The sequence below is a fragment of the Diaphorina citri genome, unplaced genomic scaffold, assembly GCF_000475195.1.
Source record: "Diaphorina citri unplaced genomic scaffold, Diaci psyllid genome assembly version 1.1 scaffold1238, whole genome shotgun sequence".
NCBI classification, from domain to species: domain Eukaryota; kingdom Metazoa; phylum Arthropoda; class Insecta; order Hemiptera; family Psyllidae; genus Diaphorina; species Diaphorina citri.
In genome coordinates, this window is record NW_007378667.1 from 2,834 (window position 1) to 13,341 (window position 10,508).

Sequence of the window (10,508 nt, forward strand, 5' to 3'; positions counted from 1 at the left end):
ACCTTGACAGAGACATTGACGGCCCACCCATTGGACCCCTGCGGCCATTTCTAACAACCTTGAGTGACCTTGGGATCTGGTTTATGAACGGAACCGATCTATTGTCGCGCGCCGACCCTTATGTAATTCCGTACCGGTGATATTATTGTACCGTATAGTACGGTGTTGTCCTCGGGTATATGCTAGGTATATTCTATTCTATTCTCATTAGGACTTTATTTACATATGTAGACAGAATATGTACGGAATACTTACAATGGAGGAGTTGCAATTGTCACATTAATTATGACGTCATCGCCTACGGGAGCGTATGCCGTGACGTCAAACTTCACAATTTACCGGTATTTTTTAAATCGATTTATCTCGGTATCTAGAAGTCGTAGAAGAAAAAGAAAAATTCCGTTGGTCCTCTTTTTTCCTGCTCTATGACTTTGAAACATCACCCAAGTAAGCGCAACTGATCTATTACGACAAAATGAATCTTTATGATTTATTTTATTCAGGGCATCCTCATTTTTTCATATTACGAACCAGCACTGCATATTATTATCCTTTCATCGCATTTATTTTAGCACAATAATATATTTTACTACATTTATATTTTTCGGAGTAGGCGAAGAGAGGGCAAAGTGGTTGTTTTTACATTCGGATGTGTTCTCTACCACCTAACCCTTAGAGCTACTTTCCAGTGTCCTACAAAAACGAATTGGCATTAATTCTTGTTTGAAATCGGGTGCAACTCTCACCAATACAGTCACACTGTAAGAAACATGAAAGCTTGAGAAAGTGCAAGTGTAGAAAGCTAAAAAGCCGAAGTCAAGTACAATTTGGAATGAAGCCGGAAAAACAAAACAAACGTAGAAAACGTCATGGAAAACCCATTAGTGAAAAGAAAAAAGTACTCCATGAGAGCTATGAGCTTAAGATTTCATCTCTGTTCTCTCTATCTCTCTCTCTCCCTCTCTCTCTCTCTCTCTCCCTCATTCTCTCTGACGAAGGGTTTTCAGAAAATAAATATTGTTCGGTGTAAATTTTGTATGGAATAAAGAAACTCCCAGGACAAATATCATAAGTAGAAGAAAAAAAAAACAGTAGTAGGAGAAGAAGAAAAAGAAAAGAGGAATAAGAAATGCCACATTTCAGCCGTCACATCACAACTTTCGTACATAATTATGGAAATATGGGTCAGTGCGGACTACGTTGTCCATACTATGGACAAGATCAGCTATGATATTAATGTATGAAAGTTGACCCTTCCTCTCTCTCTCCCCTCATTCTCTCTGACGAAGGCTTTTCAGAAAATAAATATTTTTCGGTGTAAATTTTGTATGGAATAAAGAAACTCCCAGGACAAATATCATAAGTAGAAGAAAAAAACAGAAGTAGGAGAAGAAGAAAAAGAAAAGAGGAATAAGAAATGCCACATTTCAGCCGTCACATCACAACTTTCGTACCTAATTATGGAAATATGGGTCAGTGCGGACTACGTTGTCCATACTATGGACATCAAGATCAGCTATGATATTAATGTATGAAAGTTGACCCTTTTGTATATTGATGAAGGTAAACTACCTTCATCAATGGGTGGTGTCACATTCAGAAAATGAATATTTTTCGGTGTAAATTTTGTATGAAATAAAGAAACTCCCAGGACAAATATCATAAGTAGAAGAAAAAAAAGTAAAAACCAGAAGTAGAAGAAGAAAAAGAAAAGAGGAATAAGAAATGCCACATTTCAGCCGTCACATCACACCTTTCGTACCCAATTATGGAAATATGGGTCAGTGCGGACTACGTTGTCCATACTATGGACAAGATCAGCTATGATATTAATGTATGAAAGTTGACCCTTTTGTATATTGATGAAGGTAAACTACCTTCATCAATGGGTGGTGTCACAAAATGCTGACGACACTGCTGACTGGTGTGTTAGACATCCTAGTGCCCCCACACTTCACATCTTGTTCCGGAGATGTCAGTGTCACTCAGAATGGGTTTCTTGTTTTGAAACTTGTGTCAGCAAATGGCGTCTTTCATTTGGCTCGGAAGATTTCCGTATTTTGGGTGCGTTAGGATGAAATTTTGAACATAAAAATAAATTTGAAGAGTGGCGTGTGTGAGGTTTTCATAAGGGGACTCTCAGGACATTTTTTTCTTCGATTTCTCGAGAAATTTAACAGAAATGGAAGCTATAACTACCTTTAAAGATAAACCCATATTTGGACAGTAGTACCCACCTACCTAAGTACCTACATAGGTAGGTATCATAGTGTGTCCAGATCAATATGGTAGCGAAAAAATAGGCATTGTTGCCAAACATGTCACATGTGCAATGGTAGAGAATCTTTAAAAGGGGAAGGTATATTGCACAGTGCTTCGTTAGGATGACAAGTTAATGAACAAGGAGACTACAGGGTTGCAAAAGCACAGGGAATGTGAGAGGATACCTATTTACCTATTCTCATGTGGACACCATTATTCAGAAAAGAATTATCCATAAGGGGAATTGCCTTCTGAATGGTTCTCCTCTGTTTAATGATGAGCATTTTTAAAGGGACTTTGGGCTTCTGTATATCAGAAGAAAAAAAAAACGGACCAAACAACGTAAAGTAAGAGCGAGTCCAAATTTTCGCATCCGCGTTGGCACACCGTAATTCTCAAACGGTAGTCCGTTTTTTGACGAAATTGGGCACACACGGTGTTCCACACAAATTGCTTATGATTTTGGGCCATTGAGCATCTAGGAAGCCCCCTTTTTTTTCTGAGGTAGCTTGAAATTCCGTTTTGGGGAATTTCAAGCTACCTCAGAAAAAAAAGGGGGCTTCCTAGATGCTCTAGGATTTTTTTTTATTTTTATTTTTTTATTTTTTAAGAGGTTTGACGGAGGGAACTGTAACTGCAGTTACTGCTATGGTCTTATCGTCCCGAAATCGAAGAGAGAAGGAAGACAGGATAGGAGAAAGCCAGCCGTTCCGAGAATCAATGGGTGATGTCACAAAATGCTGACACTGCTGACTGGTGTGTTAGACATCCCAGTGCCCCCACACTTCACATCTTGTTCCGGAGATGTCAGTGTCACTCAGGATGGGTTTCTTGTTTTGAAACTTGTGTCAGCAAATGGCGTCTTTCATTTGGCTCGGAAGATTTCCGTATTTTGGGTGCGTTAGGATGACTCATGTCAATGTCACTCAGAATGGGTTTCTTGTTTTGAAATTTGTGTCAGCAAATGGCGTCTTTCATTTGGGTCGGAAGATTTCCGTACTTTGGGTGCGTTAGGATGACAAGTTAATGAACAAGGAGACTACAGGGTTGCAAAAGCACAGGGAATGTGAGAGGATACCTATATTTACCTATTCTCATGTGGACACCATTATTCAGAAAAGAATTATCCATAAAGGCAATTGCCTTATGAGTGGTTCTCCTCTGTTCAATGATGAGCATTTTTAAAGGGACTTTGGGCTTCTGTATATCAGAAAAAAAACGGACCAAACAACGTAAAATATAATTATGAGGTGAGACTATGAATTCTTCTTTAAGAGTCCAAATTTTCGCATTCGCGTTGGCTCACCGTAATTCTCAAACGGTTAGTCCGTTTTTTGACGAAATTGGGCACACGCGTTCCACACAATTTGCTTATGATTTTGGGCCATTGAGCATCTAGGAAGCCCTTTTTCTGAGGTAGCTTGAAATTCACTGAACTATTAAGTTTGTGTAGGACTGTAGTAGAACTTGTACCCAATTCAGATACAGCCGTCTTCCTGTACCTGCCTTCAACATATGATTACAGTACCCACCATAATACTAACTTACCTATCTTCTATCTTGTAGGTAATACGTGCCACCTGCTTCCCAACTTTTCCTACCCAAACAGAGGAAATTTTCATTTTATTTTTGCAAGCGGTAAAAAAAAAGGGAAGAAACATTCTACGGATGAACCCATAAAAAGTTTTTATGGACAATTTTTACAGTTCATAAACTTTCACATCATTTTGTCTTATAAAGGGTAACCTAACCTCGTAAGAGCATTTGCGGGATGTTGTCTACGCAGCATTTTATTTCACTAGAGGGGAAAAAAAGAGGCTGCGAAGTAATTTTCGTAAAGTATTCTATCCTTAACCAAGGGTAAGACCGGCTAAGTTGTTGAAAGTACAGACGATAAATGTGTCATCATGTTCACGTCTATTTTTCACGCCCTTCTTAGAGCACTACTGGGGTACTTAGATAACTTCTGGACCACGTAGTGTGATGTTCTTTTGATCACAGACAGGGTTTCAACTGGCTCCCTCAGATGATCTCTCGAGGCTGAGTGCACCCCGAAAGGTCAGCGCACCCCCCCCCAGATCACCTGCACCCATATTTATGAACAAAATGCTGGCTCTTAAGTTCGTGCTAAGCATAGTCTCACAAGGCATTTGATTGGTCAATTTTGACTTGAGACTGATCTAAGAACGATCATTATTGTTCATAAATACAAGTGTAAGACTCATTCTCAACCTTTCGTCAGCCATGGAGCTTTTAAACCTGGCCCGGATGGATGGAACATAATCTCTTTTTCCCGTATTTATAACTTGGTCTAAATTGTACCAGATCGAATCGTAGCCCAGACTCAAGCTCTGAAGTCCCAACTGACCCAGTCGCAGAAATTTTGCTCAGTGCGATGGTTGAGTAATGCAAATGTCGCTCAAAAAATTCTAGCAATACATGTTACCTACCAAAATATTGAAATGTACATAAATAACATAAGGAAGAAAAGGGTCAACCTTCTTATGCCAGCTTCAGAAACCATGGAGAAAGACTCCTTTGGTTATCAGCTCAGTTGGCATTTTTTCAGTCTCTGGCAAGTGAGCTGGAACCATTCCTCAAAAAATATTAGACAAACGAACCAACACAAGACCAGATAGCGTTCGTATAATCCCTGCCACAAGTGCTACATAAATGCAGCAATATTGAATGGTTGTCTTATGTATATTCAATAAGGGTCTTATACCGCCCGCACACTATCAATACAAAGGACAATACTGTTAAAATATTGACAATATACTGATAACGTGCGAAATTGATAGTTAGTATTGATTTGAAAATAACAGCAATACAGTGACTTTAAAAGCCCTGCCCTATCAGACAAAAATACAAGATAAATCGCAAGTAATAGTTATCATAAATAATATACTTTTTATTTTTCTCAGACAAAAATAGTAATCTCATACATGAATTCTACGATGAATAAAACACTCGAAAAAAAAACTTTAAAAAACGCAGACAAAAATAACTTTTGTTGTGGGTTTCAAACCCTCGCCCTAAACGACATAAACCTAACTTACGCAATACGCCTATTGAGCATCACTTTCTACTTACAAGTATCAAACCAATGAACCAGCACACAATCTGAAACTGGTACCAACCAATGAACCAGCACACATCACACAATCTGAAACTGGTACCTTTATGTAGGTGCCTTATTGAGATTGGTCATGGGTCATGAGTCATGACGAGATTTGTGAAAGATGTACTGGACAATGCGCGACGCGACGTAAATTCTTCATCCAAATCGATGAAGATTGATCTGGATAACCCTGGAAACTTAAAATCACCATCAACTTCACAAGGAAAATGGTGATAAACCCGATGAAGGAAGAGAAGAAACGAAGAAGTTCGCAAAAACAATAAACCTTGGATATGAAACAAGAGCTGCAATTTAAGAGAAGTAAAAAATGAAAATTATAAAATTGATGCATAATATTGCATATCCCGAAGATGAGATTTTGCACATTCAATGTTCAGATATTATGACGTATGAGTCACAGGCTACGCCATTTCTTGAATTTCATTTTTATTATCCTTAGGACGGTAGCAAAACTTTGCCTGGCAAAGTGGCGTACCTGGCAAACACAGCCGTCTTTCACGATACAAGAGACCTCAGGGATAGGTGCCAACTGATAGAAATGAGAAAAAGGACAAATGCGTTCAATATTTAATAAAGCAATAATTACAAAAAAAAAATTATTTAATTTAGTAAGTATTTTATTTAAAAATGTTAGCACAATGGGGAAGCTGTACAAACTATGCTTTGTGTTGATTCCTAGAATTTTATCAGTTGAGAAAAATAAACTCAATGAAAGAAAAGAAAAAAGTTAGCACAATGGGGAAGCTGTACAAACTATGCTTTGTGTTGATTCCTAGAATTTTATCAGTTGAGAAAAATAAACTTAATGCACTCTCCATACTTCGAGTTCTATATGATGTAGGTAACAAAGTGCAGCAATATGAGATTCTTGATCAGAGAAAAAAGTTAGTACAATGGGGAAGCTGTACAAACTATGCTTTGTGTTGATTCCTAGAATTTTATCAGTTGAGAAAAATAAACTCAATGCACTCTCCATACTTCGAGTTCTATATGATGTAGGTAACAAAGTACAGCAATATTGAATGGTTGTCTTATGTATATTCAATAAGGATCGGTGATCCTGTTCAAATAATCTTGAATGTTTTGCAATAACTTAGTCTACAATAAAGTCAATTGGATCGATCCCAGGATGAATGGCCTATGTTATTTCTGCTACTAACATAAACCCTTTTTCCTGGGAACGATTGCTATACATTTTGGACGCCCAGAAACAATATCTAGGCTGGCTCCTTTCAGCAGTAAGCTTACTGTTAAAATATTGACAATATACTGATAACGTGCGACATTGATAGTTAGTATTGATTTGAAAATACATTTTTGAACAAAACAGCTATACAGTGACTTTAAAAGCCCTGCCCTATCAGACAAAAATACAAGATAAATCGCAAGTAATAGTTATTATAAATAATATACTTTTTATTTTTCTCAGACAAAAATAGTAATCTCATACATGAATTCTACGATGAATAAAACGTAAAAATTCACTCGAAAAAAAAGAAACTTTAAAAAACACAGACAAAAATAACTTTTGTTGTGGGTTTCAAACCCTCGCCCTAAACGACATAAACCTAACTTACGCCTACCCCTAGGATATAATGTACTACCTGGATTATAGAAAAGGCACTTTTGTGCCAGAAGAAGCTCCGAATTATTCAATGGTGAAAACCCCTTTCGGGAATATCTGGAGTATTTGAAACCCCAAGGGGTTCAAAACCGCGATGCTACGGTTCGTAACTGAAACGGGGACCGAGAAATAACGATTTTAGTAGACTTTGAAAACGCATTCGATAGTGTCGACCGATATTTTTTTTTTTTTTTTTTTTTTTTTTTTTTTTTTTTTTTTTTACCTTAGGAGGAGGAGAGTTGAACAATGGGAATGGGAAGGCAGAGAGAGAGAGAGGAGTAGGAGGGACAGAGATAAATGGAGAAGACGTAGATAAATGAATGGCGATGGGAGGGAGAATAAACTACTTTTATAACCTCAATAAAATGTTCGGGTTTGCCGTTATTACTCTCTTACGTTTTCAGCCTCCAGATTTTCTAATAATGGGTTTGTAGAGAGTGTAATAGATCAGTTGCGCTTACTTGGGTGATGTTTCAAAGTCATAGAGCAGGAAAAATGAGGACCAACGGAATTTTTCTTTTTCTTCTACGACTTCTAGATCCCGAGATAAATCGATTTAAAAAATACCGGTAAATCGTGAACTTTGACGTCACGGCATACGCTCCCGTAGGCGATGACGTCACATCAAATGTCCCGAGCAAAAGCTCCCTAGCAAGCAACACATTAATGTGTTTGTGCGCATACGTTTGGGAAGTAAGAACATGAACAAGAAGGAAAGTCAAATGATTGGGAAGAAAAGGGAGCACGAAACAGGAAAAGAAAGAAAAGGGAAAAGATAAATAGGGAAATAAACTGAAGACGGAGAAGTACGAAAATTTGGACAATGAAAAATAAGAGCATTTGAGCATCAAACATATTAGACCGACGTAAATAATAGGCAACTAAGAGAAAATTTCGTATTATGTGGCTTTAGGAAGCCATTTTGAACCAAAATGTCAAAATTTAAGTTCGCAGAGCCTCTGTCTCACTGTCTAGTGCTCTAAATCGGGATATTAGTGACAATGATAAAGTTTCATCGAAATCCAGGTACTTAGGTTCCTTTATTAATCCAATTAATTTGAAATTCTTGTCTCCCGCCCTCCTGACTCCCCATTCTGTCCGAGTACCTCATGAAATGAAAACCCGTCAAGAATGTTCAGGAATTTTTCAAAATGAAAATACCTTGCAGGCCTGTGGTTCGCAGAGCCTCTGTCTCACTGTCTAGTGCTCTAAATCGGGATGTTAGTGACAATGATAAAGTTTCATCGAAATCCAGGTACTTAGGGTCCTTTATTAATCCAATTAATTTGAAATTCTTGTCTCCCGCCCTCCTGAATCTCCTGATTCCCCATTCTGTCCGAGTACCTCATGAAATGAAAACCCGTCAAGAATGTTCAGGAATTTTTCAAAATGAAAATACCTTGCAGGCCTGTCCTTACCACAAGCACAAGTTCATGAAGTGCTAGAATCCCAATGGAGGAGTTGCAATTGGGAAAATATTATTAATAAAAGGTCGATTCCTACGTAAAAACTTGTGAAAAATCGAAATCTGAGGTCAAAACTCCGAAAAAGCAGCTTTAAAAGGTCGAAAATTCAATTTTTAATTGCCGTTCTAATGAAAAATTTCAAAGAGTTGTGACGTCAGATTTCACGTCAAAATGCGATACGTAAAAAGTTGTGAAAAATCCAAATCTGAGGTCAAAACTCCGAAAAAGCAACTTTAAAAGGTCGAAAAATCAATTTTTAATTGCCGTTCTAATGAAAAATGTCAAAGAGTTGTGAGGTCAGATTTCGCACAAACAAACGAAGCGGGAGTCATGAATTATGACGTCATCGCCTACGGGAGCGTATGCCGTGACGTTAAACTTCACAATTTACCAGTATTTTTTAAATCGATTTATCTCGGTATCTAGAAGTTCTAGAAGAAAAAGAAAAATTCCGTCGGTCCTCTTTTTTCCTGCTCTATATGACTTTGAAACATCACCCAAGTAAGCGCAACTGATCTACATATTACCACAAAATGAATCTTTATGATTTATTTTATTCAGGGCATCCTCATTCTTTCATATTACGAACCAGCACTGCATATTATTATCCTTTCACCGCATTTATTTTAGCACAATAATATATTTTACTACATTTATATTTTTCGGAGTAGGCGAAGAGAGGGCAAAGTGGTTGTTTTTACATTCTCTTTGGGGCTATTTTTCCCTTTTTTCTAATACATTTGCTGAATCTTCTCTCCCTCTCTCTCATCCCCAGGAGACCCCGAGTTCCCCGAACTCGTTTATTTTCGAGCGAAAATCTCATTATTTCCCAGTGCCTATTAATAAGAAAACTATTGTTCCTTTTTACTTCTTCTCTTCCTCCTATTCCTCTTTCTTCTTCTTCTCCCCTGTTTTCTTCGTCTTCTTCTTCGTCTCCTTCTTCTTCTTCTTCTTCTTCTTCTTCTTCTTCTTCTTCTTCTTCGTCTTCTTCTTCATCGTCGTCTTCTTCTTCTTCTTCTTCTTCTTCTTCTTCTTCGTCTTCTTCTTCTTTCCCTTCTCCTCGTCCTCCTTCTTCTCCTCTTTCCATTCTCTTTCTCGCGTCATTTGATATTTTCGGCCTAGGTTGTTGATATCTTGGCCTGCAATCCTTCATTAACTCTTACATTAATAAAGAAAGAGGGGGAGGGGGGAATAAATTACCTTGTTGAAGGTCACAGTCTTGTACAAACATCTATAATAGTCTTCTTCGATGTCCGTCGAAGACCTCTGTAATTTCAAAACTTATTTACATACCATAATTTCTGCTGATATTGAAAAGTGGATAGAGACAGCTTACCTGAAATGAAACAGAGATAATAGGTATGTAGGTACACTAAAATTAAAGAGCGCGGTAGCGCTCCGCCCCGCCAAGTCAAGAAAATTTGACCGGGCTACTAGAGATATTATACGCCATTAATAGATACTTACCATACCAACATAATTGTAATAATAACGCCTAAAATTTGTGGTATTTGGATTTTTATTATACCTACGTATGTATGTATAATTACTAATTACATAGGTATACATGTACATATATATGAAATATCTAAATACATAGGTATGTACCTATTATCTGCGTAACAAAATGCAAAAATACACCATTATACCTAGGCTTGCCAAATATCCAAAATGTCGATTCGGGACGCGAATCCGCGAACATAATTGCCAAATCCGCGAACATAATCGCATTGAGATATTTCTGTTAGATGCTATGGTAAGAATAGAATAGAAAAGATAACCTTGAGGAAGAGAATGGACGAAGAAAGGAGGAAATGAACAGTTGAGGAGATGAAGTGTGTCCAGATCAATGAGACAGCAAAAAAATAGGCATTGTTGCCAAACATGTCACATGTGCAATGGTAGAGAATCTTTAAAAGGGGAAGGTATATTGCACAGTGCCATTTTTGTTGGGATGTACCCCCATTCATAGAATACATACAAAAATATGTATTCTGTGCTAAATGGGGGCAAA

The 10,508-nt window shown here is 37.6% G+C and overlaps 1 long non-coding RNA gene across 1 annotated transcript in view; it reads right to left on the reverse strand.

Moving 5' to 3' along the window:
* Positions 1-5,146: 5,146 nt before the first annotated feature.
* Positions 5,147-10,508, reverse strand: part of LOC113469800 — a 15,263-nt gene continuing 9,901 nt past the window's right edge. The window contains exon 2 of the long non-coding RNA XR_003393103.1: positions 5,147-5,312. This is a non-coding gene — a long non-coding RNA (uncharacterized LOC113469800). The remainder of the gene's footprint in view (positions 5,313-10,508) is intronic.